Consider the following 25,690-nt stretch of genomic DNA (forward strand, 5'->3'; position numbering starts at 1 on the left):
ATTTTCAAAATACAGGACTCACATTGGAATGAGTTGTTTATGAGATACTGTGTGATTATAAGCAGTGCACGTATTTTGAGTGAATGCAGACCAATTTGCTTGGAAAAAGAAGTGCTAGTTTCTAGTCTATGACATTGAATGAATTGTTATACATGCTTTGGAATGGATGGTGAGCATAAATCTCCCTTTGGATATTTCAACAAACATTTGCAGCATCTTTTAAACTAGTTCAGTGATGTCAGTTCTTCTGTAGTGCTCACTGCCCACCTTGTGTTTTCACAGGAGACTTCAGCAATGAAGGCTAGTATGGGTTGTGCTGGCCAGTCACAGTGCCTGCCAGACTGCAGCCAGCTGGAGACACTTTTTTACCCCAAAGCCTCTCTTCTGCAGCTGAACACTGAAGAAATGCACTGAAGACAGGGTTTTGCAGTTTTGCCCTCCATTAATTCCCTCCAAAACTGAAGGAGGTTCACAGCTTGGCTGTGTTTTTGACTTGATCAGTCACTGGACTCAGATTATGGAAAGCATCTGTGAGATCCTACATTTTCTAAGACCACCTCAATCTGAGCAAAATGATGAGGTCAGGTAGAAGGTGTTATTCACCTCCGTATTGTATTGCCTTGCACAGCATTACCACACAGGTCTGGCTGAGGTGAATGATGCATAGAGGTCACAGCATGCCTGCAAATTGATGGGACCAACTGGCATGGGTACTGCCCTTAATCTGCCCTGAGCAGCACTGCATTCTCTCTCTCCAAATTTTGATTAAAATAGATTTCTCTACCCTTCTCCAAATCAGTAGAAATTCATGGAGCTTGCTTGGGACCTGGGTGAAGTCCTGCACAACTACATTAATCCCCTAACTGAAAGTCATAGCCAGCTGAGAAAGATGGGAAACAGGGCTGCTCTGTGAGAAGCTGGCTTGGTACTCCTAGAAGGAAAAACAAGGGTGGCCTCCTTCTCTGTGGAGTGGAGCTTCAGATGCCTCCAAACCCCTGTTGAAGGTAAGCTGGGTTAAATAGCAGAGGCACTTCTGAAGGGTGGCCATGCCTCATCTGTCACATCTGTGTTTGAAAAGTTGTTCATAAAACCATTGCAAAAAGGAAAAAAAAAAACCTCCAAATCAATCCAGAGATGTTCCTCTCTCTCTAAAACAGAGGGGACAATCAAAGAGGAATGTGGTAGCATTCAACATGCAAAATTAATTTGCATTTAATTGCAAAGGAAACTCAATGTGGCAATGTCCAACAAGGTGGCCAGTGGTTTATTTCCACTTTCACTCTTATTTTTATTTATTTGGGCTCCCAAAGGGCTGGGAAATGATGCAGAGTGACTGTGCTTCTTCCCTAGCTTGTTTCACACACCTGTGCTGCAGCCTGCCTATCCTTAACTCTTTGGAACAAGGAGACGTTCCACAAGATGTTCAACTTAAAGAACTAGGTTTTGTTTTCATGTGAAATTCTGCTCCCTGCTCCTCACATTTTTTTCAGTGTCCAATTAAAGAAAGGGAAGTGAAAATGGAGAAGTAGAAGAAATATTTCCCCATTTTGTCCCCAAGAAGAAAAGGCATGAGTAATAAAAACAGATTTCCTCCCAACTTTTAAAACTATTGTTTCTCCCTTCAGGCACAATGGTTTGGGGGGTACCAGTTTTCTTTCCTACTCATAATAAATCCTTAAATTCTTAAAAGGTTGCATTTATAAAAAAAAGGATTTTTCACTCCAACAAATTTTTTAGGGAAATGTTTTTAAAATAGACAAAAATATATTGATTTCCTCTTCTTTCTACTAGATCTTGTACCGATTTATCTTTTTTTTGCATTTTGATCTTATTTGAGCTAAGTATAAAGAAGGTGCAAAAGAGGGCTAATAAGACTTTAGGGTTTGTACCTGAAGGAGAAGCATATAAGTGGGAGATACTGCAAGAGCTTGATTTTCAAATGGTAATTCAAAGGAAATGGAGGTAGGGCCCTGACACCTCCATATGATCCTGGAAGTAGATGCAGTGCTGCAGATTAAGTTACTTGTATGTAGGACATGTATATATGGTGCAATCCAGATTCAAATGTCTGAGCTTGATAAATTCTGACATGGATAAGGCTGTTCATGCCACTCACTCTCAAGAGTTATATAAATCATACTGTAGACCCTTGGAATTGTGCAAAAGAAACTGACTTGAAAAAATAAGTAATGTTCAATCATTTAAAATGGAAACCTGTTTTTCAAAGTTAAATATCTAAAACCTAGAATCATAATGTATGCAGTCTGGGAAAACTTGAAAACAAGAGTGAACATCCCTTTACAGCAATATCTGAAGTTTAATTTGGAATATTGTAAATAATGTTGTCATAACAAGGGTGTCATGAGTTCTAATGGCACAAGAAAGCATGATAGCACAGATTTATATCAAAGTCTATTACAGCAGAGAGTCTTGTAACAAGAGTAGAATGTATTTCTGTCATACTCAAAATGTCATCTCAGTCACAGACAAGACTGATGAAGAAAAATGATTAGATGCAGAGATTTCTTTTATCTTTCTTTTCCAGAATAGGAACTTTTGATGATCTCCCTTTAGGTTTCAATGCTTAAACCCCAAATTTCCAACTGCCATTGTAAAACAAAGGGGATGCACCTCTGTTTGCATATTTTTCCTTTCATTCAACTAACTGCTGGAAATCATTAAAGTTTCACTAGTAAAGCAAAATATTTTTCCTCTTATTTTCTTGTAGAGAAAGCTGAAAAATACCCATGTCATAAAACGGTGCTACATTTTCCTGCTTAGTTCTGGCCTGGACATAGAAAGAAATCCTCTTACCCTCAGCGCTACAGATGAGAAGTTTTGTGTGAGGGTCTCTCTTGGTCCAGCTCTTCTGACTCTGCGTTCTTGTTGTGCACCACTGCGAGCAGCTAACACCACTGCCAAGACCTATAGACTCCATATTCCTAGGGATTTGAAGGAACTTCAGAGCAGCCTTCAGAGGTACTGATCTGTTATTAGCACTCGTTGCAGTCACCAAAGAAATCCAAAGGTTCCAAACTCCATATTATCATCTTATTTCATAAAACTCTGGCAAAATTTTGATGCACAAATTAAAAGATTGTTGAGTATTCTTAAAGAGACTTTTAGACTCGACAGGTAATATTCAGACACTGCTCTTTTTTAGTGAGCCTATAATTGTTATTGGCAAACTACCCTTAAAATTATATAAAAATTGAAACCAGTACCTTATGTTAAGTTCTGTAGTGGGAAAAAAACGACAAAAATTAAGAATTTTGCTTTCCTTCAATTTGATTAATTCAGAGCATGGGGCAAATAATGAATTTCTTCAATCTGAATATCAGAACTAAGTTGCTTGGGGTGGCAAAAACTCTCCCATAAGCCCACACCCCAAACCCTAAATGAAATGAACTTAATCCAAACCCAAGCTATTGCAACTGGTTGGATTTACCTTGGCCAATTTTGTATGTGCATTTTTTTCCTTTCCAAAAGTGGCTATACACAATCTCTTGATTGTTACTGAATGCCCCATTCCTAATGGCAGAAATCTTCTGTCTTTTCTAAAGAGATGCTTTGCCACTGTGTCCTGAAGCAGCCTCATGATTCCTGCACAGGCACCAGAATTGGACAGATTTTCTGCTACTGAGGCTCCCTAGGTAGGCAAATATACCCATCCCCTCATTTTTCAGTGACAGACGTCTTTGAGAGTGGTGGTGCTGAAAATCAAGGTACAATCATGTCAGACATTTTTATGTCATGTCAGACATTTTTAACATTGCTAATGAACTCATAGCATGGGAAATGCTTATTTCTATCTCCTGTCCAACTTCTTCCATTTACATTGTACCCATATGCAGGTCCATCAAGCATGGGGTACGAGCTAGGGAGAATGCTGTCCTATAATTTAAAGTCCGGATACAGTGGTGGAGTTTCAGAGTGATAGAATCACTCTGACGCATCACTCGTCAATGTCTTCCTGCTGTTCAGAGACTAAACATGCACAAAACCAGTAGGAGGTTGTTATGTTCCTGTTAGCAACTACTGTACGGAAAAAGAAAATCCTAACATGAATTGTGCAGTCTGTCAAACATCATACAACCCTGACAGCCCTCCCCTGTGTTAAATTCAAACATCTACAGCTGTGAGGTGAAGAAGCTGTAGTGGTAACTGCAGCTCAGGAGTCAAAAAGGTAGAACCCAGCACTACTCTCAACACAGCCACATGGCACAGATGTAATGTGTCGTAATATTCTCTCTTATATCATCCAATTCAATGTGTCTGGCATCATAGTTCTGTGAATTTTTCCCCTCACCTACATGTATTATTAGAAATCAGGCTGGAGATTTTTCATCTTTATACCCACATATGTGCCAGTGAAGAGCAATATTATTTCTGTGTCATCAAAAGGAGTTACTTCTCCTCTTGCAGAGTTTTTTCTAATTCTGTGCAGCATGGTCAGAAGAAGATACAAGAAGATGCCTTGGGTGATTTAGTCAAAAATGTTAAGCTCTTTTGTCTACTGCTCACAACATAAATCAAAACATCTTAAATTTGACAGAGCCTCCTGCCTGGTTGTGCTTAGTGTAGTCAACAATAACAGAAGCAGAGAACTTGAACTGGCAAGTGCAAAAAAGCACTATTTAATCTAACCTGGCTTGAGAGAAAGAAACTTTCTCTTGGTTCAGAAAAAGGCTGATAAGATTAAATTTCTAGGTAGCCAGGAAGGTTCTCTTATGCTACAGCCAAAGGCCACATGGGTTAGAATGTGCAAAGAGAGAATTGTACATAAAGAAAGAAATTGTATAGGTGACAGAGGAGTAAGAGAGATGTGCAGTACCTTGAAGGAGACAGAGCTAAGCTGAAATTTAATGCAGCTCAAGAACAGCACATTTAATTAACCATTCCTGAAGGTCTCTGTGTGCAGCAGGATGCAGAGATTTTCTGTTGATGCTAGTACAAAACATAAATGTTTTCTCTGTGCAGCATACAATGAGGACATACTCATTTTCATAAGCACAGCAGGGGTCTGAACTTACAATCTTCCCATGTAGGATTTGTGAGCTTAGATAATTGGCATTGCAAGGGAAGGTCATGAAAGTGCAATTACCCTGTATTTTACCTAGGGATTTAAGAGTCCTGTTAATTCCAAACTATAATATAATAATAATGCAAAATGCTCTTTAAAGACAACAGAGCTAGCAATTTTATTTTTCTTTTTGCTGGGGGAAGGCTTCAACAGACAACAGCTATGTGAATGTGGGACCATATTAACTACTTTCAAAACTTCTGTGTAAGCTGGGTTTGCTGTTCCAGTTAAGCTTATGAAAATGCTCTTTTGTATAGTAGTTTCTACTTCTAAGTTTTTTACAAACCATAAATATAACAGTAGATTTAATACCGTTGCCTAGTATTATTGTAAATTTCCAAAAAACTCATTTGGTTGCACAGTTGCTCCTGCCCAATGCAAAATGTGTACATGGCTATTAATACTGAAGGTACCAGGATAAAACTCCTTTGGGAACACAGGTATGTTATTAGGGATGGCTTCTAAATCCCTTCAAATGATAATCTAAAAGCATGCAGAAGAATGAACTAATAAGGAATTTAAGACACACAGCAAAGATCTGACTAAGATTTAGAGTGGAATGCTTTGAAACTCAGCTAACTTAATCCAATATATATTCTGTTTTCATTTTTGTACAGCAATAGACATATGCGAAAATGCTGGTGTTTATTTTCCTCTTAAGATTACACTTACTTGGAGTGGAGGGAAATACTATGACTAACATACAACATAGTGCAATCCAAACACTGTAAAATGTATTAAAAGAGCTTTATCTGAGTGTTTCATCCACTTGATTTCCTCAGTGGCTCCTATTTTGACTAAGAGATGTCTTGAGGTCCAGCCTTTCTTTGTAATGTGTATTCACGTTAAGGAAGGTACTCTGCTAAAAATGCAACCTTGCCAAAGGTAGTTAAAATCAGTGTCCCTTCAAATTCTGCTGAGAGATGGAAGAAATCTCTTTAAAAGTGGTGATAAGTTTCCCAGTACAGTCTGTTTAGCAATAAATGTTTTTTGGTCAATAGGGTTTATTTTGTTTGGGAATTTAAAGAACCTCAGTGGACTCTTAGCTTTCTTTTCTCACTACACTCTCACAATAGTTAAAAGCCAGTGGGATGTGGAGTCGTGACTGAATGGATTCATGACTGAATACTTTTGGAAACCTCACTCCAGAACATTGTTCAGAACATTGTTCAGAAGCTGAACAATGATAGTGGTGAATTCGTGAGGCCATCTATGACAGGCAGTTAGCCTGGAAAGACACTGTAAATTCACCTCTGATCTGTACCAGTAAAACCTTCTGTTAAACAGAGAAAGTCAAGACTCGTGCTTGTCTTCCTTCATTGCCTTCTCAGGACATTCAACTTGTGATGACTGCAAGAACAGACCTCTGACATGTCTACTGGCCTCAGGGCAGTGGAATGGCATGATAAGGCTGCCAGTCCTGTGTCTTTGATTGGCTTCCCCCTTTTCACCTCCTCAATTTCTGTTTAGAAGTTGCATGAGATTTTTTAAACAAGTGTCTAAATTAACTGGCACAAATCAGCTTGCCCAGTTGAACACTCAAGTGAAATACTTTATTTTTACATATCCAGGACATTTAAATGCTATTTGAAGAACTGGGTAGCACACAGACTGAGTAGTAAGGATGCACAATTTTCTTCATTTAGTTTACTGTTTACCAGCTAGCCCAGGCTGATGGTGACTGACACTCCTTGGTGCTTTGTGACAGTTTATGTTTATGCAACAGCATATCTTAAGTGAGTATCAGTATCAAAACAGTCAGTCAATATTGGCAGTAAGTGGTGGCTTTACTGCAAATCCTCCAAGCAGAAAGACTAAAACTAGGGGAATGCATTGAACTACTTAGCCTTTATCTCTAAAATACACAGCATGGCTTGAAGGCTGGGCCATGATGGCAGCCTGGAGTTTGGTGGTTGATAGCAGTAGCTGCATTCCAGAAGCTCATCCCTCCTGGCTGGGCTGTGTGGGGCTCAGTGGCCTTACCCAGAGCAGGGCAGGACTGAAACTGGGAGCAGGGCAGCATGCCCAGCTCTGCTGCCACACCAGCAGTAAGCAAGGACAACTTCATCAAAACAGGCAGCAACATTTATAAGGAAGAAGAGAAAAAATAAGACAGTTTCTTGTACCTGTACAGTAAAAGTGCAGATGGTAGTGACATTTAAGGGAAGACATGCATGAACTATGTCTTTTAAAACCTGATAGTCATTTGTAGATGTACACAGGTCTCTCAAAGCAGCTAAACCTTGAATCCTTAATACTACTTGTGATTAAACTGCTATACCAGGAAAAAGCTAGAAGGGGAGAAGATGCTTTTCTTAAGAAAGGGACTGGTGACCTTGGACAGATTATTAAGTAAGAATCAAGTAAAAAGATGCCTGGACAAAGGAAACCCCTAAAGCTTGTGACTATTGGAATTAATATGGTAAGACCTCAGGCAAAGACAGCAGAGGACAGTTAGTTCAGATTTAATAGGCAGTGTTTGCAGATGTACAATACATCTTGGAAAACACTGTATTACTTGTTCAGGTTTCTGAAAAATTTAGAAGTCAATAATAAAATACAAATTGATATAAAGACAGATAACATTAAAATGAAAGGCTGTAAGTCAGAGGAGCTGTTAGGTCAGTTTATAATCACAGAGATGCTCTCATTTTCTGTCATGTGTTTTGCTTGTACTGATGGTTTTTATGGCATTGGTTCCAAAGAGGATTGAAGAAACTAATGTTTGAGTAAAACAACATAGGATTTTTAAAACATTCCTTGAAATAATAAACAAATAAGTGATGCTGTGAGCAGCATGACTTTATCCTGTTGTACCATTGTGAAAGATATTTGTCTAAAAAAAACCCCATAAATGCTACAACAATGACGACAACGTGAATCGCAAGACAATTTGTGAATCTACCACATTTTTCTACCATAAATTGATTTAAGTATCTTTTGAACATACATATTCTTAACTACACAATAGAAGTTCCAATGTAGGACTATAATACAGTACAATATCACAGTATGATATCTTGTACAGATTGTGCTCAACAGGGTTTGAATTTGGGGTGAAATGAGAGGGGAGGAGAAGGGAAATTCCAGCATGTGTTACCAAGGGTACAGGCAAGTTATTTTGAGGAACTGCCTCAAATATCTTTGACACAGCAAACAAAACAAACAAACCCTAAAAAAGCTATTTTGCATTTGACAACGTTGTGGCTAAAGTTTCCACTTGTGCTATGTCCTGTGATTTGTTCAGGGGAAACATTTCTCTTCCAGACAACATTAGCAGGAAGATGTTCTTCCACTTTCATGGGAAAATGAGGTATTAGTTCTGGCTTATTAAACTATTTCAGCAAAGGGTTTCCTAGCATCCTAGAGATGTGAAAAGTCAAACATCTGCATACTTATGATCCCATCCTTATGCTAATGCCCTCCTTGTGCTACATCCCATCCTTATGCTAATGCCTAACTATTCCCTATACTATGCAAAATGTGTTGTAACCCAGGGCTTGACATAGTATCAATTGAATATTTTTTTCTGGTGTTCAGTCTCCACTTATTTCTTCTCTATGTTCTTGAACATAAAGTTGCCCCTCCTGGGTGAAGCCCCCTTGCCCAGCTCAACTCTCACATCATTAGCACATGCTCAGTGTAAAAACCTTCCTACCCTTAAAAGGTAATAATCTTGAACTGATGTAAACACCAAGTTCACCTAGAAATGCAAATGAAAATGTGCTCTGTTGATTGAATGAAAGCATAGGGAAAAGTGTGTTTGTCTGCCATGGGGAGAAGTGACAGGGCCAAAGCCAGGGAAAGAGCATCCCCAGCCTACTCCAACAGGACAGAAACACCAATGTGCACTTCCTGTCGACTTGTAAAAGTAAAACACAAATATGTCAATATGCTCATTATCAAAGTAATTGCTTTCTAGGGGAAATAATTCTTTTAAATGTTAATTTTGTGGGAAAAAATACATTAATATCCTTTGAGTCAAAACAGATGCAATTACTTTCTTGACCAACGAACCAAAAAACTGGTTCATCCTGTACGCCTATTTAAACTCTAATATACTTAGAAAGTTGGTTTTTATACTAGAAAATGGTTCCCAACCATTTCCTTGTGATCATTGTTTCTTCTTTTATTCAGTTGTCCTTTATTATCTGTGTCTGAAGAGAGATGAAATAGCAGCACTATAGATCTGACCCAAGACTTCTACTATTCTGGTGAATATCAGACAAACAAGGCTCTCAGAAATTTCAGTTTTGAAGAAAATTTCAATTTAAAAAAGAATTGAATTCAAATTGTTGCAGTATGAAAAGGCATAACTAATGTGTCTAAGAGCTGAAAGAGTTGCTCTGGCAGCCTTATTTGATGTTGATTGACTAATGCACAACCTGGAGCACAAAATTTATTTTACTAATTATTGAAAATGGTAACTAAATTGATAAGGTTTAAAGCATGTCAACATACTGCTCTCTTGTTTCAGAAAATTAAGTATTTGGAAGCTGAGATATCTTGAACAGAGCTTTATTGTGATTTCTTTTCTTTTTTTTTTTGAAGATCTAATTCTTTCATGGATTGACAGTCAGGAGGGACAGGCACATTTCATACCTCCTGGTATGAGGACTCCTGGATTAATACCAGCATTTCTATAAAGTTCCTGACTTGATTCTATTTCACTAAAATATTAAAAAGGGTTTTGCACTTCCTGCTTGTAGCTAGGCAGAACCAGGGGAGATTCAATGCTATTAGGGGGGACCAAAAGAGAAAGAGGGTCCTGCCCTTTTGGGCCCAGCTGAGGCCTGGGAATATCTGTTTGATCAGGTGAAGGAACTTGAAAAAAAGAGCAAGAAATTGATAGGTTATTCTCAGAGACACTACAGTCACAGAAATCTTGAATTTGCTTTGTAGTTAAGAGCCAGGTGGACCTAGAACCCTGTCAAGTAGCTAGTTGAGAGTGTGTTGAACAGGTAGGCTGGAAACTGGTCAGTGCCCATACCACAAGGAAGGATCCTCCTACTAAAAATTTGACAGTGAAAAGTAGGAGTGGTACTTTTTACTAGAGGTATGAAGCCCTGGAACCAGAAGGAAAACCTACTGATGAGGAGGACAGAGGTCGTGCTGGGATAGAAGAGCTGTCTAGGGCAAAACAATCTATACCCTGCACTGCAACCTCCTGTGTTAAGAGAAAAAGAAGAGTAGTTGTCACAGGTAACTCCCTCCTAAGGGGAGTGGAAGACCTGATATACTGACTGGACCCCACCCACAGGGAAGTCTGCTGCTATCCCCCAGGGATTCAGGTAAGGGCCATTACTAGAAAACTCTCTGGTCTAGTAAGGCCCTCTGATTATTATCCATCAATGGTTCTTCAAGTTGGTAATAATGAGATAACAAAGAGAAGTCCAAGGGCAATAAAAAAGGATTTCAGGGCCTTAGGACAATTAGTTGTAGGATCAGGAACACAGGTAGTGGTTTTTTTCAATCCTTTCAGTAGCAAGGAAAAATATTGATAGGAATAGGCAGATCCAACAAATCAACACATAGCTCTGAGGCTGGTGTCTTCAGAAAAACTTTGAGGTTTATGGCCATGGGATGATCTATTCAGCACCTGTCCTACCAACATCTGATGGGCTGCACCTTTCTCAGAGTGGAAAAAGAGCTCTGGCACAGCAGCTAGCATGGCTGATTAGAAAATACCCAGCTCACCAGTGATAATCAGTGGGATGGTGTGTCAAAATTTGAGGAAATGAACACTAATGGGCTACCTCAATCTGCTTCATGAGGTGTTTGCTACGAAGTACAACACCTGGAATGTTTCTCTACCAATACACTCAGCATAAGGAACAAACAAGAGGAGCTCAAAGCTTCAATTCAGTCTCAGAGATTTGATATCACTGACTTAAATGAAACCTGGTGGGATGAGTCCTGTGACTGGAGTGCCCTGTTGGGCAGCTACAGGCTCTTCAGGAGATGTACACAGGACAAAGGAGGCAGGGGTGTGACATCATATCTAATGGAAAGGCTGGAATGTACAAAGCTTACAGCTGGCAATGGTGCAATTGAGAGCCTCTGGGTAGGAAACAAAGACAAATGTGGATGCCATTGTGGGAATTTGCTACAGACCTCCTAGCCAGGATAATGAAGTTGATGGATTATGCTTTGAGGAACTAAGGCATGCCTCTAAATCAACTTCCCTTGTTCTTATGGGAGAGTTCAGTTTTACAGATGTTAACTGGGAACACCATACAGATGGCACAAACAGGGCCGGAAGATTCCTAAAACACCTGGATGACAACTTCATGATACAGGCTTGACTTAATTTGCTACTTGCCAACAGAGCAGATGTTGTGAATGATGATTGGCACCTGTCTTGGCCACAGTGACTATGAAGTGATCAAGTTAAAATCTATGCTGACAGGAGGAAAGTGCCAGCAAAACTTCAAATCTGGACACAAAGAGAGCAGACTTCAGACTTCTCAGGGAACAAGTGGAAAAGTGCCCCAGGAAAAATCTTTTGAAGATGCTGGGGTCCATCAGGGTTTGTCACTTTCTTTCTAAGCACCACCTCCTAAGGGTACTGGAACAGACAATTCCTAAATGTCTGAAGTCAAGCAAATGAAGCAGGAGGCTGGCTTGGCTAAGTAGAATCTTGGAGGTAAAGCAAGAAAGGAAGATGTATGCCCAGTGGAAGCAGTGTCAGGGTGACTTGGGAAGAATACAGAGATGCTGCTTGCCACTGTAGGGAGAAAATTCATGTGGCAAAAGCTCAACCAGAATTGAAACTGGCCAAAAATGTGGGGAACAATAAAAATATGTCTTTTTGAATAATGACAAAAGGCAGGGCAGAAATAACATTGGCCTGTTACAGGGTGAGGATGGTACCCTCACAGAGACCAGGCAGAGGAATTTAATGCATTCTGTGCCCTCATCTTCAACACAAATGCTGAACTAAGGGGAACCCAGGGCCCTGAGCAGGAGAAACATGATTGTGAGAATGATAAACTCCCAGGTGACCCCTGAAGTTTTGAGGGATCTGCTGTTCCAGCTGCATCCCTGTTAGCCTACGGCACTTAATGGTATTCAACTGAGAATACTTATGGAGCTGCCTGATGTTGTCATGAGGCCTCTCTTGATTGATTTTAGTGATCTTGGGAATATGGAAAGGTCCCAACTGCCTAGAAACTAAAAGACTAAAAATGGCAAGGAAGATGACCCTGGAAACCACAGGCCCATTAGTCTCATTTCAGTGCCTGGCAAGGTTATGCAGAAGATTCTGGAAGGTACTGAAAAACACCTGGAAGACAATGTAGTAACTGATCACAGCCAGCACAACTTCATGAGAGGAAATTCCTGCTTATCAAACCCGATTTTCTTTTATGACAGGTGACCCACCTAGTTAATCAGGGGAAGCCAGTTGATGTCATCTTTTTGGATGTCAGTAAGTCTTTTGATACTGCATCTCACAGGATCCTCCTGGAAAAAATGTCCAGCACACAGCTGGATAAAGAGATCGCATGATGGGACAGCAGCTGGTTCATGGGTCAGGCACAAGGGGTTACAGTGAATGGGGTGCCATCAGAGTGGTGATCTGTCACTAGGAGGGCTCCATGGGGCTCTACCTTAGGCTCTGTGCTCTTCAGCATCTTCAGAAATGATTTGGTGCAGGACTGGGAGGGATACAAAACCAATCTACAGATGACAAAAGACTGAGAGGAGCTGCTGACTCTCTTGAGGGCAGGGAGGCCCTGCAGAGAGCCCTTGAAAATTAGAGGGCTGGGCAATCATCAACCATATGAAATTCAACAGGAGAAAGTGCCAGATTCTGCACCTGGGAAGGAGCAACCCTGGATGTACAGACAGACTGGGGAATGAGAGGCTGGACAGCAGTGACATGGAAAGGGGCCCTGGGGGTCCTGGCTGACGGCAAGTTGAACATGGGGCAGCAGTGCAGGCCTGCCTCCTGGCAGCCAGGAGGGCCACCCGTGTCCTGGGGGCTTCACGGACAGCATTGCCAGCTGGGCAAGGGAGGGGATTGTCCTGCTCTGCTCTGCTCTGGGGCAGCCTCACCTCGAGTGCTGGGGGCAGCTCTGGGTGCTACAGCATAAGAAGGACGGTACTGGAGAGTGTCCAGCAAGGACATGGAGGCGGTGAAGGGCCTTGAGGGGAAGCCGTATGAGGAGAGGCTGAGGTGACCTGGTCTGTTCAGCCTGGAGGAGACTGAGGGGAGATCTCACTGCTGTCTGCAACTTCCTCATGAGGGGAAGAGGAGGGGCAGACATCGATCTCTTCTCTTTGGTGAACAGTAACAGGACCCGAAGGAATCACCTGAAGTTGTGCCAGGGAGGGTTTAGGCTGGATATTAGAAAAAGGTTCTTCACCTGGTGGCTGGGTACTAGAACAGGCTCCCCAGGGAAGTGGTCATAGCACCAGCCTGACAGAGTTCAAGAAACATTTGAAAAAATGCACTCAGGCACATGGTGTGATTCTTGGGGCATCCTGTGCAGGGCCAGGAGCTGGAGTCTGTGATCCTTGTGCTGCTTCAGAGACATGATTTGATTTTCTGGATGCTGAATGACAAGAGAACGACGCTAGCAAAAATTGATGCATTCTGAGGCAATTTGCTCTGGAGACTGCTATGAGATCATCAAAAATGCTGAATGTTATGTCTGGAGATCTAGGCTGGAGGGGATAAAACCCACCTGATTTACTGGAAAACCTAACAGAAGAGTAATGCATGGCAGAATAGAGAAAGTAGATGAAGCGTATAAGGATGTTATCTTGTCATGTCAATCTCATATTTGTTTTATTTATTTTTCAATCCCAAAGAGACTTGTTGTCTCAGCTCTTCCCTGTGACACAACATGACCTCCCTGGAGGTCACAACATTTGGCCTGTGGAACGACAAGGACAGTAAGAGGACACGGATTTCCAAATGCAGTGTCACTTTCTCATCCCAGGAAATCCCCCAACAATGGAGAAAAAAGACAATATTTTTTACTTCCTCCTGATCCCAGGAGTGCAAAAACACTGCCTGGGACTTTGGGAAATCACCCAGCAGTTGCAAAACTGACCTTGGGGTTTCCCTACCTTCAAGATCTTTTTTTTCTAGCTGGAGTCTGGGGTGCTGCAGGGAGGCTTTCAGGCCCAGAGGGTTGGTGTGGGTTGCACACAGTGTGGCTGCCAGATACAGGTTATCAGGGCTGTTAGGGACAGTGTGAAAAACAATCTTCTTGGCTTTCAAACTGAAATCCTTTGCCTTCTTTCCATTCTTTCTCTTGCTCATCATATGCTGCCTACAGCTGAGGCACCATGTTTTGCTCTTTTTCAAGTAATAGTATTGAGATACTATTTTGGGGTTTAGAAAAAAAGAATGTGATTCAGAAAAAACATGACTATGAAACAAAGTAAAGAAAAGCAATATCTGTGTAGCAGCAATTGGCTCATAGGCAAGTCAGAGGTAATTAAAAAATAATAATAATTAGAATTCATGAAAAATGTGTGCTACTGTAGAAGGGAATGGAGAAAAATGTAGAAGGCTTGTCCTCACTTCAAGAAAATGGAGCTCACGAGGCATCATCTGACAAGCAATGGCTGGTCCTGCTACTGGCATGGCCAGGGCTGAGGAAGATGTGTGAGCTGTGGGAGGATGCCAGTGCCAGCAGCCAGGGTTAGAACTAACTTTCTCCAGCCAGAGTGAGGTGGAAAACACAGGTGAGGCACTAAATTCAGCTGGAGTGTTGTCATGCAACAAACTCCTCACATCTCAAGCAGCAGCATCCACTTGGCAGCATCCTGCTGATGCTGCTTCTCACCCTCCCAGGTCCTTTGAATATTGTTTGGAGGCTGGTTGTATGTGGCAGGGTCAGAACTGAGATTTCCAGGATATAGTAGCATATTCACACCAGCAGACAGACTGAGTGCCAAAGGTATCCAGCAGTGTTGCAATGGGTGAAGCAGAATGGTGGCAATGGGCACTTGTGTTGCCCCTCAGGTAAATCAAAGTGAGAAGATGCAGGGCTGTACATGCTCCCATTCTGTCAGTACCAGAGGAGCTTCAAGTTTAATTGCTGCCTTTATAGATCAGAGCAGCATTGGCTTGAACAGCTTGTCCTTTTGGTCTGTTTTAAGAGGATCAACATATATAACTGCTTCCTCCCACATCACAGCCATCATCACTCACACTGCATTAAAAATGGCTCCCTATTTAGCTGCATTACTCAGAGGGAGGATCTGCAGCCTTGTCTTGGGTGAGGATTGAGCTGAGACACCAGAATAGCAAGCTATAGCAACAGAATAGCATTGAAAACCTGCCACAGGATCCTACTGTGACCAGGGTGAAGGAAAAGCCATGACTTTGAAATAGGGGATGAGACGATCACAGTTGTAGTAAGAGAAGCAGAAGTTAATTTTTTGCCTCCCCTACTGTCCCATGGCACAATCACAAGCAGGAGACAAAACTCTGCTCTCTGCTCTGGCTAACTAGATAATTTGTTCTGGTAGGTGTCACAAGGGAGTCCTAGTATGGTAAGTTTGAAACAATTATTAAAAGAATAATAACTAACTAAATATACATAATTAATTAAAAAGAAGTGTTGGGCTTTTGATGTACTGCAGTGCAGGGAAGCCTAGGCTAGGCTCTGCTAGTGATTACCCTCATATTGGCTTTGCAATGAAAAAGAAACCAGAAGTATTAAAGACCTGCTATATACTGAGGTCTCCACTTCAGAAGTGACAGATTCCCACCTTGTTGGTCAGTAATTCATAGAGTGAGCCCTTCCTTTCCTGAGTCTTGTGCAACCCCACAGTATCCACCTCTCCATTAGTCACACAGGCCTCTTCATGAAACAGTGTATTACAAGAAATGAAGGTAGGACTTGCAAAGGCTGAGATGAAATCAGATGAGTGTCACCACACTTCTGACACCAGATTTGGGTGCATCTTCCACAGAGGATGCAGCTCCTGGCTGCCAGGCTGGACTTGGACAGGACCAGGCTTCTCCTTGCTGAAGATTTGAGAATGACATCAAGCAATGCCTGGCACTTATACAGGTCTCTATCAATGTAGGAAGCTCCTTTACCCATTCTGCCCCACAAATGAGCCTTGCAGAAAATGAGCTGCTTCCTGTCCTTTAGAAGGTGCAGGCAGATAGCTGATACTCCTGTGGGAATGTTACTAGGTGTTCTATGTGAAGAGAGTTTGTGCTACTATCTTCCTCCTAAAGCTGGCTACCCCTTTATGTACAAGCAGTCCTTTCACATAATTTTCTCCTGTGGCAGAGTTTTCCACATCTTCTCCAAATATATGTGGGCCTGGCATCTGAATATAGCTGACTGCCTCATTTTGTAGTGAACTGCTGCAATTCCTGTATATCTGGGGAATATATTCCTGTATGTCTGTATGCTGGAGCTCTCCACCAACCACTTTGTTTGGGTAAAGGAGGCTGAAGTGGCTGTTCTGTCATCATAAAATTCTGATCTCCTACAGCATCCTTCATATTAATCATGTAGAATATGAGTTTATGGCCCAAATTAAAAGTCTTCCACCTTCCTTTTCCTCACGTTACAGCTGACAAGTAGGTGAAAGTTCACAAACATCTCCCTTAACCATTCCATCTGACCATGCTGTTTGTCAGCAGCTGGCAGGGCTTGGTAAGCGGGGAGGCTGAAGGCTGCGGCCGGTGGCAGACTGTGGCCGGGGCCGTGGCGTCTCGCATGCCTGCCCTTACCCTGCGGAATGCCGCAAGCCAGACCATGTCACTGCGGGCTCGTGGCCTGCTGCAGGCACAAAGCAGGTGCGTGGGATGCCTTGCGGTCCGCTGGTGAGCACGCCACATGCCACAGCCCTGGCTGCCCGCCCGTGGTGCTCCCCCCGGCTGCGGCCTCCCCGCGCCAGCCCACAGCATGTGAGGGGCACGAAACTGTGCGGAGCTGTAAGGAAACTTGTCAGGGAGGCACAGCTTCAGCCTTTTGCTGTGTTATATTTTCCAATCCGTATCCAACTTGACCACAGAATCACAGAATAGTCTGGTTGGAAGGGACCTTACAGATCATATAGTTCCAACGCCCTCACCATGAGAAAGGACACCTCCCATTAGGCTGCACACTTACTTTCTGAATTTTGATATGGAATTAAAACCTTATAGCAATAATCTTATAATGTACTGTAATAAATTCTGACACTTTTCAGTCTTTGTGATTCTATATTGTGAGACCAAACTGAAATTTCACTGGTAGGAAAAATGTTGGGAGACAAAAATATGCTGCAAAAAGACCAAAGCAACACATAGAGAGAGAAATTAGTAAAATTATGCAAACACGGATGAAAAAAGGCTTCAATCAGAAATTGTGGCTTTGGACTTTGTTACTTCAAGTTTGGAACCAACAATATGGAGATTCCACAGTGGTTAGGTGAGAATGAAATAGGGAGATATTAAAAGGTGCAGTGAAACAAAACTGTGATTATTTTTTTTTAGTACTGCATTTTCCCCTCATTCCTTGAAATAGTCATTGAATAAACTTTGGCTTGGCAGAAAATCCAGGGCTCTTTAAAGACTCCTAACATAATCTGATATATAGCTCTATATTGTCTGTTTTTAAAAGGGATTTTCCTAAGAAGCATCTTGTCAAAGTTAGAGTCAAGAGGACAATTCACAGTGAATAATTTATTCAGCATATTTTGTCATGTTTCCTACTCCCAGATTGTCCAGGAGGCAATAGAGATTCCTTTGAATATGTTTGAGTTTACTCACAAAAAGCTTTAAGGGAATTATTTTTAGATCAGATTCATGACTGAATATGATACCTGCTACTTGATCTCTGTTGGTCAGTTATTATTATAGTCAGGCAACTATTCACAGTTGAACTAGACACAACTTATTTAAAAAATGCAGTCTCATTTCTGCTTGCAAGTTATCCCCAGTGAAATCAGGTTTTTGTGGGACTGTTTATGTTTCACAACATACGACCTGGTAATATGATATATATTTGGTATTCATGTCTTCTCATCTGAGCAGTGCTGTGCTGTAGCAGCTTCCTGGGCAGATGATGAAAATCACATATAGTCTGTTTAAATTCATGAGTTATCAGCCAGTGTTCATAAATGTCCAATTAATCTGCAATTCAGACAACAAACAGAAGGCCACTTTGGTGCTAATGCTCCTGCAAACGTTTACTGACCGCTTTTCATTAACATCTTGTGAACAACCCTTTGAATATGATTCATTTATTGACACCATTGACATGAAAGGAGGGTTGATAACAACGGGTGAATCAAAAGGTTTTGCACACAAATGCCTCTGGTCTTTACTGGGCCATGCCATTTTGATATAATATGTAGCTGTGGCTGCCCATATAGAGTGAGATTTTGCTCCTATTCCCTGGCCAGTCAGTAGGGGCTTTATCTTATTTGGGAAGTTGCAGAGGAAGGTTTCTACCTGCAGACATTGCAGTCCTCCCCAGCTCTACTCCAGGACCTTCTTGTGCCAAGTTAAAGCCTCTCATGGGATCCTTAATCCCTACTCATTACCTGAGGATCAGGCACTATGCTGGGAGAAGATCAATGTGAGTTTTGAGAAGATCAATGTCAACTCTGTTGCCTTCAGGTGAATCTGTGGCCTCAAGTGAGGATGGTGAAAGCTTTTTTTTCTCCTCGCTCTCAGCTTTTCTGCTATTCTCATTTGTCCAAGTCATTACAGAAGTACATATCTTCCCTGAAATACCTTTTACTATAGTTCTGAAAAATGATGGAACACATTTGGAAAAAAACCCTCTGCTTACTCTACAGAGTAAGCAGCAAAATCTGGCAGGAATAGATGTTCCAGTCAGGCAGTGCTCAGTACATCAAGAACAGAGTTCTGTGTTGAAAGTGGATGCTTGTAAAGAAAAGGCAGACTCATAGAAATATAAAGGTGCTGCATACTTTGTACTGTATGTCAGCTCTCTTCAGATGCTGCATGTGGTCTCTAGGAGACTCAAAGCTTTCAGCCTCAGGTGATGCTGCAACTGCAGCTGGTGTTATTTTGCCTATGTGCAGAGAAGCCGTGGATGGCCCCACCTGACATGGCATTGCTGGTATTTCCAGAGAGGCTTCTCATGCTACTTATCCACATGGCCAGTCTTGACCCAGTGATTTGGGTGGCTACAGTCAATTCCCTTTTGCTGAAGAGAAACAGGTAGCTTATCCTACCATGGGAAAGCAGAGAAAAATGCTTGCTGGCAGTGATTTAGGAGGGAAGTTGACCAAGTGTCATCAATTATGGAAGTTTTGATTTCAGAAGTATATTGAGAGGTTGTATCTGCCAAATCCTCATGAAAACGAGTCTATGCTATTACTTGCAATGGAGCAGTACCCAAGGGTGTGTTCACACCACATATCTTCATCAGTAGATGAGACAGGATGGGTGGTTGTGGCCAGTGTATCCACCCACAGCATCACCACCTGAGCTTTTAAAACAGATGAACAAATATAAATATGTTCAAGGAAAACATATTTGTCTTTGCCTATGTCTTCTATTTAGAAGACTCAGAAACTCAGTTGCTCAGTCAAACGATGTAAATGAGACAATGCCTCATCTTTATGACCTGGTCCTGAGCTTCCCCTGGGACTGCCAAGGGACAGGGGCTGAGGGATGTCCATTAGTGGTCCTGGCTTATCACCTACTGTAATCGCACCTAGGCATTATAATGAAAGTCTTGAATTCAGCGGAATCTTTGTCGAAATATGAATTAGTAGTTCTGACCGAATTCTGACCTGTGCTAACTTTTGTTGCAATGTCCCCTGTGTCCTTCTGCCCTGGTCTCCAAGGCACAGAGCAATGAGCTGGAGTTGTGGGCTGAGAGATGGAGTCAGGCAGTCAGTTCCCCATGTGCTGGTTCCCAAGCCAGTCCCTCCAGCTTGTGAGTACCCTGTTTGTCCCAAACTTCTCCAAGCTACTGCAATACCCAAATTATTCACTGGAACACTTTGCCTTGAGGGAACCGCAAGATCTATTTCTTTAATGATTTTAATGGTCAGAATAGTACCAGGTCAAACCATTTAATTGTGTATTTAATTAGTCATCTGTATGCATGAAACTTAAAGGTGTTCAGCTGTGCTATTTTACAGGGATTAACTAAGTGGCAGTAAATAATCTATGTCAGCAATAAAAGTATTTATAGCAGTACTTTTTTTTTTTTTTTTTTTTTTTTTTTTTTTTTTTTTTACTGTTATTGCTGCATTGTTTGTACTGGTAGACGTCTGTATAAGAATAGTTCTGCTCAAAGAGTGGGAGAAACACAGTTTGAGATTTTTGTTTGACATCACCTAAAAACAACCATGGGCAACCCAGAAGAAGCTGAAATGTGAAGTTCATAGCCAGAAGACCCAAAAAACTATTGCCAGCTGCAGGCTTGCTGTGTAACAGTAAATAAACATACAAGCAACTTGGCCCTGTGGAAACTCATAATTTAAAGAAGAGCAGGACAAGAAAAATGATCTGAACTTCTAGCTAGTAGTGCTCTGTTTTGAATAAATCTTAAGAGTATTTGGCTGCTAGTGGTTCACAAGTTTGTGCTGGCAAAATATTTCCTGGAGTCAGTGAAGTCAGCTACCCAGTCTTGCTTGTTCTGTGAACAAACAAACTGTTTTCTATGTAAGTGCCATTGAAATGCTGCACAGAATTATGGGATCATGATCTGCATAGATAAATTTGTATTTTAAAGCAGGGAAATTTTTTTGCACCTACCTCACATGTGTAGTCCCTCCTAAACAGTACCAATGTGCTCGTTATTTTTTTTGCCCCAATGTTTTCCATGCTGAATTTCACAATCTTTCAGGAGAACACTGGCAGTTTGTTTGGAGCATTGACCTGTAAAACAGAGGAAAACAGATATTGTTAAAAGTCTTGGCTTCCTTTTCAGGGATCATGTGGCAGAGCCAGGTAACTTTTGAAGTGGTGCACAGGGAGTGGCATGAACAGTAAATGCTGCAATAACAGCACAACTGACCTGAGTGTGTAAGCCTCTTTGCACTACTTGGCATGTTTAGCCCAATAAATAACATCACGAGACGTCCATTCCCATCATGTTGTTTTTCCCGCATGACCCAGCTGGGCAGCCAAAGGCCCTCCATATGTATTGCTTACTCTTGGAGAAAACAGGCAGTGGAGTCAGGTGTTGCTGAATGTCTGCTGTTTATCACAATCCTGCTGCCCTCAGCTCAGGTGGAAGCAAACAGGATCAGACTTCCTTTTCATTCACAACTTTCAAGCAGTTCTTGCCCTTTAAACTTCTCCTTTGTCTTTTAGTCAGATCTAGTGCTTGCTTGCTGCTTTCTCGCTTGTTTTTCTGCTATTCCTGCTACAGACACCCAGACACATGTATACCACTATCTATAAGCACATAATGTAGCCCAAAGCAAGGTAGTTTAGCTTCTGTTCAGGTGTAGCTTCCCAGGTGCCCTTCACAGATGCTGTGCCTCTGGGAGGTGCCCGTGGGGAATGAGGGCTGTGGACAGGGTGAAGGTCTGCACAGAGGTGCTGAAAATCACTTCTGTGTTCTTTAGCTGCTGAGAGCTTACAATGACTGCCTGCTCTGGCAGGAGGAAAGGGACCTGGACCTGTGCTGATGTGGGAAACCAATGTATCCAAATCTTGCACAGGCCTGATGAGAAGCTAAACAGGGAGATTGTTTCTGCCCTTCAGTTATAAACTCTCCAAAAAAATTTCAGCTATAGGTAGGATAGAACACTTGATAAATTCAAGTCATGTTCAGCAAACAGTTCTATTCAAATGTATAATCCTGACTATGGAGAGAGAATTTTTGAAAGTATGATTTTTTTATTCTTTATTTAAAGAAAGGTAAACAGTCATTCAGGAGTTTCAGGCATTCCAAACCATTTTGAAGCAAAAACATGTTTGTTGAACAAACCATTTCTTTGTCCTGAAATAAATGAAAACATTAATTGGAGCACAAATCACTTCCCAGGAGCACCTCAGGAAGGTGGGCATCTGCCTGTGAGTGACACCCTCTTCCTTGCTCTTCTGCTCTTCATCTTCCTTTCTGGCTCTGTTATCACAATTTTTCCGCTTCTTCTCCATTGAACCATTTTCCCTTGTGTTTGCTCTTCCTCCCTGTTAAAAATTAATCAGCTGAATAAATATGCTATTTTTCCAATAGGAAGGCTGCCCTTTCCCTCCCCATTCTGTAGTCACCTGGCTTAGCCTCTGTCTCAGAGGGTCTCTCTGGTTGTGGGAGGGAGGACTTGGGGGCACATAGCTATTGGCCGGGAGGAACACACTGGCCTTTACTTCACTGTTGCGAGCCATCTGGGATAGGAAAATGCTCTTCGACAGATTCATGGACATACTGCTCCACTGGAGGCTCCTAGACACAGATTCAGACACCTGCTGTATCAGTTTTTCCCTGACCAGACAGACGATCTTCTTTTGGATTTGTCAGTCCCTTTCCTCCACTCAATGCTGAGTGAGCTCTTTTGTCCTTTTGCACAACTGTACAGGATCAAACCAGAAAGGATAAGAGTTTTCCACTTCCCCCAAAGCCCTTGGAAGCCCTTGCTGGCTTTCTCTGTGCTTGCTTGCTGCCAGCCCCTGCAGGAGGTCTGTTTGCTCTTCCTGAGACTGCAATTACCAGCACTCCCCTTGGCAGCTCTCCTGCCCTGTTACATTCCTTTTTGTTATGCTAATAGTCTTATAACCAACTCCAGCTTCTGAGACTGTAATACACCCCTTTTGATTCTCTAATCTACTTCTCTCCATGCATTACAGCACAGAGCAGTTTGCCAAGGTCCTGGCAGAACGTGTTTAGCTGACTGATTCCGGTTGTTGCTATTAGATCCTGGCATGCTTCTGAGATTTGTCACTTCCACACAAATCACACTCCTAATCCTGGGGTTTAGCAAAGTTTGGATGGATTTGGATTCTACTACATCATTTTTTAGGGGAGATGATAATGCTCTTTGATAAAATCTCTGGATGGAAAGTCTCCGTGCTAAGTATGAGCATAGGAAAAATCTACTTTCAGTCCAACATTTTATCTTTTTTTTTAGTTTAAGTGTGGGTGCTCATGTCAAGATGGCAGTGTGAGCATATTAGGGCTCTGAACTTGTTCTCAATACCTTGTGGAGGGCTGATGTGATTTATGGTTGCCGTAGTGCCATGTACAAACATGGACTTAAGTTAGATCCTTCATTCTGCAATATGTCCCTCACAGAGCTAATCGCTCAAATTACATTCCCAGGGAGCTGTGCTTCCTGGTGAAAACCTTTTGAAGCATTCAAGTCTTATGGGACTGTCTCTCCTCAGAACAAAATTAGCATTTTCATAAGTCTTGGACAAGACTATATGACAAATAATATTGTAAGCTGATTTTATAGCCATATTTCTCTCTCATTGTGAAGACGTCCTCTGGAGTACCAGTCTTTAGCACCTGTATTACTGTACTGTTTCATGACTGATTCTTTTTTTTTTTATTTATTTTGTTTTTTCTCTCACTGATGCAGGAGGACTGCTTGGACTTTAAAATCACGTATCAGCCAGCTGGCTCTATGAAGTTTGGACTACAATATTATGTGATGATAGCTGATGGGGCTATGGTTTGATCCTCAATGAGAAACCATTTTGGGGATGGAGAAGGAAAAGACTGCTGTGGAGCATCTAACTTTGAAAGCACAGACACCAACAAAAATTCATACATACATACAAACAAACATACATATGTATGTTAATGTATATGTGTGTGTGTGTATATTTATATAAAATTACTTTTTCATGTCAGAAGAGGGTCAGGTCTGTGGTGGCTGGTATAAACAGCTGCACACCAGAGCAGCTGGTGAACACATGTGAACATGTGGGAGGGAGGTAGCATGAGCAAGGATGAAATAGCATGGCTGGCATGGGATTTCTTCTTTGAGAGAGACTGCTGCTGCCTCTGTACAGCTTCTCTGGCTTTCCCTAGGGTTAAGTTGCTTGTTTAACCTGTCTCACAGTAAATAAGACTAGGAAGAGCTTCATACAAGCTTTAACTTCACACAAAACGTGACACCCTTCCATGTGCCAGGGTTGAGCAGATAAACAGACAAAGCTGAAGAGCCCTTCCACAAAGCAGCTCTTTCCAGATACTTCTCAGGATGTGAGCACCAATGTTGAGCTTATCCAGCTCTCAAGGGGACATGATATTTTTGACTGTAGGAAATGCTTTTTGTTTCTGTCTAAAAGAAGAATATGGGCAATGCTGCCTTCTGAAAACTGCAGTAAGAAGCTGCTTTCAATGCCTTCCCCACTTTTCTTATTGCTCCCCAGTTAAATTTCACATGGATTTCATTTATTGTGCTTAATGGCTTAGCAATAAATTATTACTGCAAAGGAATTAACTGCATGTCATGTTTGGAAATCTGTATTGTTTTGTTGCTGTGTTGATCCTAGCATACCTCTCAGAAGGCAGCTGATCCCTGCTCCTGTCGTTAACATCCAGGAGGTCTGCTTTCTGCCAGCTGCTACAGCACTTCATTCAACCAGGGGAGCAAAATGGAGCCTGACAGACTATTGGCAGGACATGGCTTTCTTAGAGGTCAACTTGCCCCCACAATTTAATGGAGACACAGCAATTAAAATTTTTTAATAATAAAAAAGATCACCACAAAAAAGGAGCCAGCAAAAATGGTAGTAAAAGGCCCCAATACATGATCAGAAGTAATTAAGGTGGTTACTGTGCCCCAGGCTTCAGTAACCCCCGAAGAAGTATTTAAGTTTTAGTGTAATGAGGCAGGGAGTAAGTTAAGTTTTGAGAAGAACTCATTTGAGCAGTGGAGAGCCTTTTGCCAGAGTAGTCCTGCCACACCAGGCAAGTCAGATGTCCAAAACTGCAGGGCCCTGCCTGGCCCTCAGTGCTTCCAGTGCTTCTTACTTTTACAGGGATGAAACTGGGACCATGCACAAGGTGTTGACATTCCAGCTTCTTCCTGCCCTCCTCCATGGGCCCCTGGCTCTTCACAGCCCTGCTTTGTTTCTCTGACAGTGAAATTCTCTGTGGCAATTGTTCTCCTGATTTGTGCATGGAATCAATTCCTTCAGAGGACAAGAACAAGGTGTCCATGTGCATGTGATGGGCACCATCACCATGCTCATTGTTAGACCACTGCCAGTTGCTGTTCAGCTGTTGTTACACCACGCCAAAGTCAGGCTATGCTGCAGGTGGGGCTTAGGTTTGTAGCAGTGCTCTCCTTTTGAAAAGAAAAGCATTAGCAATTCCAAAATTTTAAATCATGATAGTTGCAGTGGGCAGGGGAATTCTGAAACTCAGAATATTCAGAAAGGTAACAGCACCAGGGAAAGGTAAGCCATGCTTCGCTTGGGATCCTGACCTCTGCTTGGCCTGCTGTAAAGCAGCCCTGACCATGAGTTACTTCCAGCACAAATGAGGGGTGATTAGAACAGTTAAAAGCCCCCTCTTGTAGTTTTTTTAAAACTCTCTTGGAGGCTGGGTGGTGGGAGAGAGTGGAGAGGGAGGAACCCTGCACCAAGAACCTTGCAGTGCAAGGACTTAGAGAATAGAGGTTCATTGCATTTCTCTCTCAGGAAAAATGCACAGTCATAATCACATAAAATTCTGCACTTTAGACACT

The 25,690-nt window shown here is 41.9% G+C and overlaps 1 long non-coding RNA gene across 1 annotated transcript; it reads left to right on the forward strand.

The window, feature by feature from the left end:
* Window positions 1–310: 310 nt before the first annotated feature.
* Window positions 311–24,412, forward strand: LOC128822609 (uncharacterized). The gene is made up of 3 exons (XR_008441514.1): window positions 311–1,004; window positions 2,729–2,979; window positions 23,570–24,412. It is a non-coding gene; the product is annotated as an uncharacterized LOC128822609 (long non-coding RNA).
* The last annotated feature ends 1,278 nt before the right edge of the window (window positions 24,413–25,690 follow it).

The sequence above is a fragment of the Vidua macroura genome, chromosome Z (assembly GCF_024509145.1).
Source record: "Vidua macroura isolate BioBank_ID:100142 chromosome Z, ASM2450914v1, whole genome shotgun sequence".
In the NCBI taxonomy this organism is placed as follows: domain Eukaryota; kingdom Metazoa; phylum Chordata; class Aves; order Passeriformes; family Viduidae; genus Vidua; species Vidua macroura.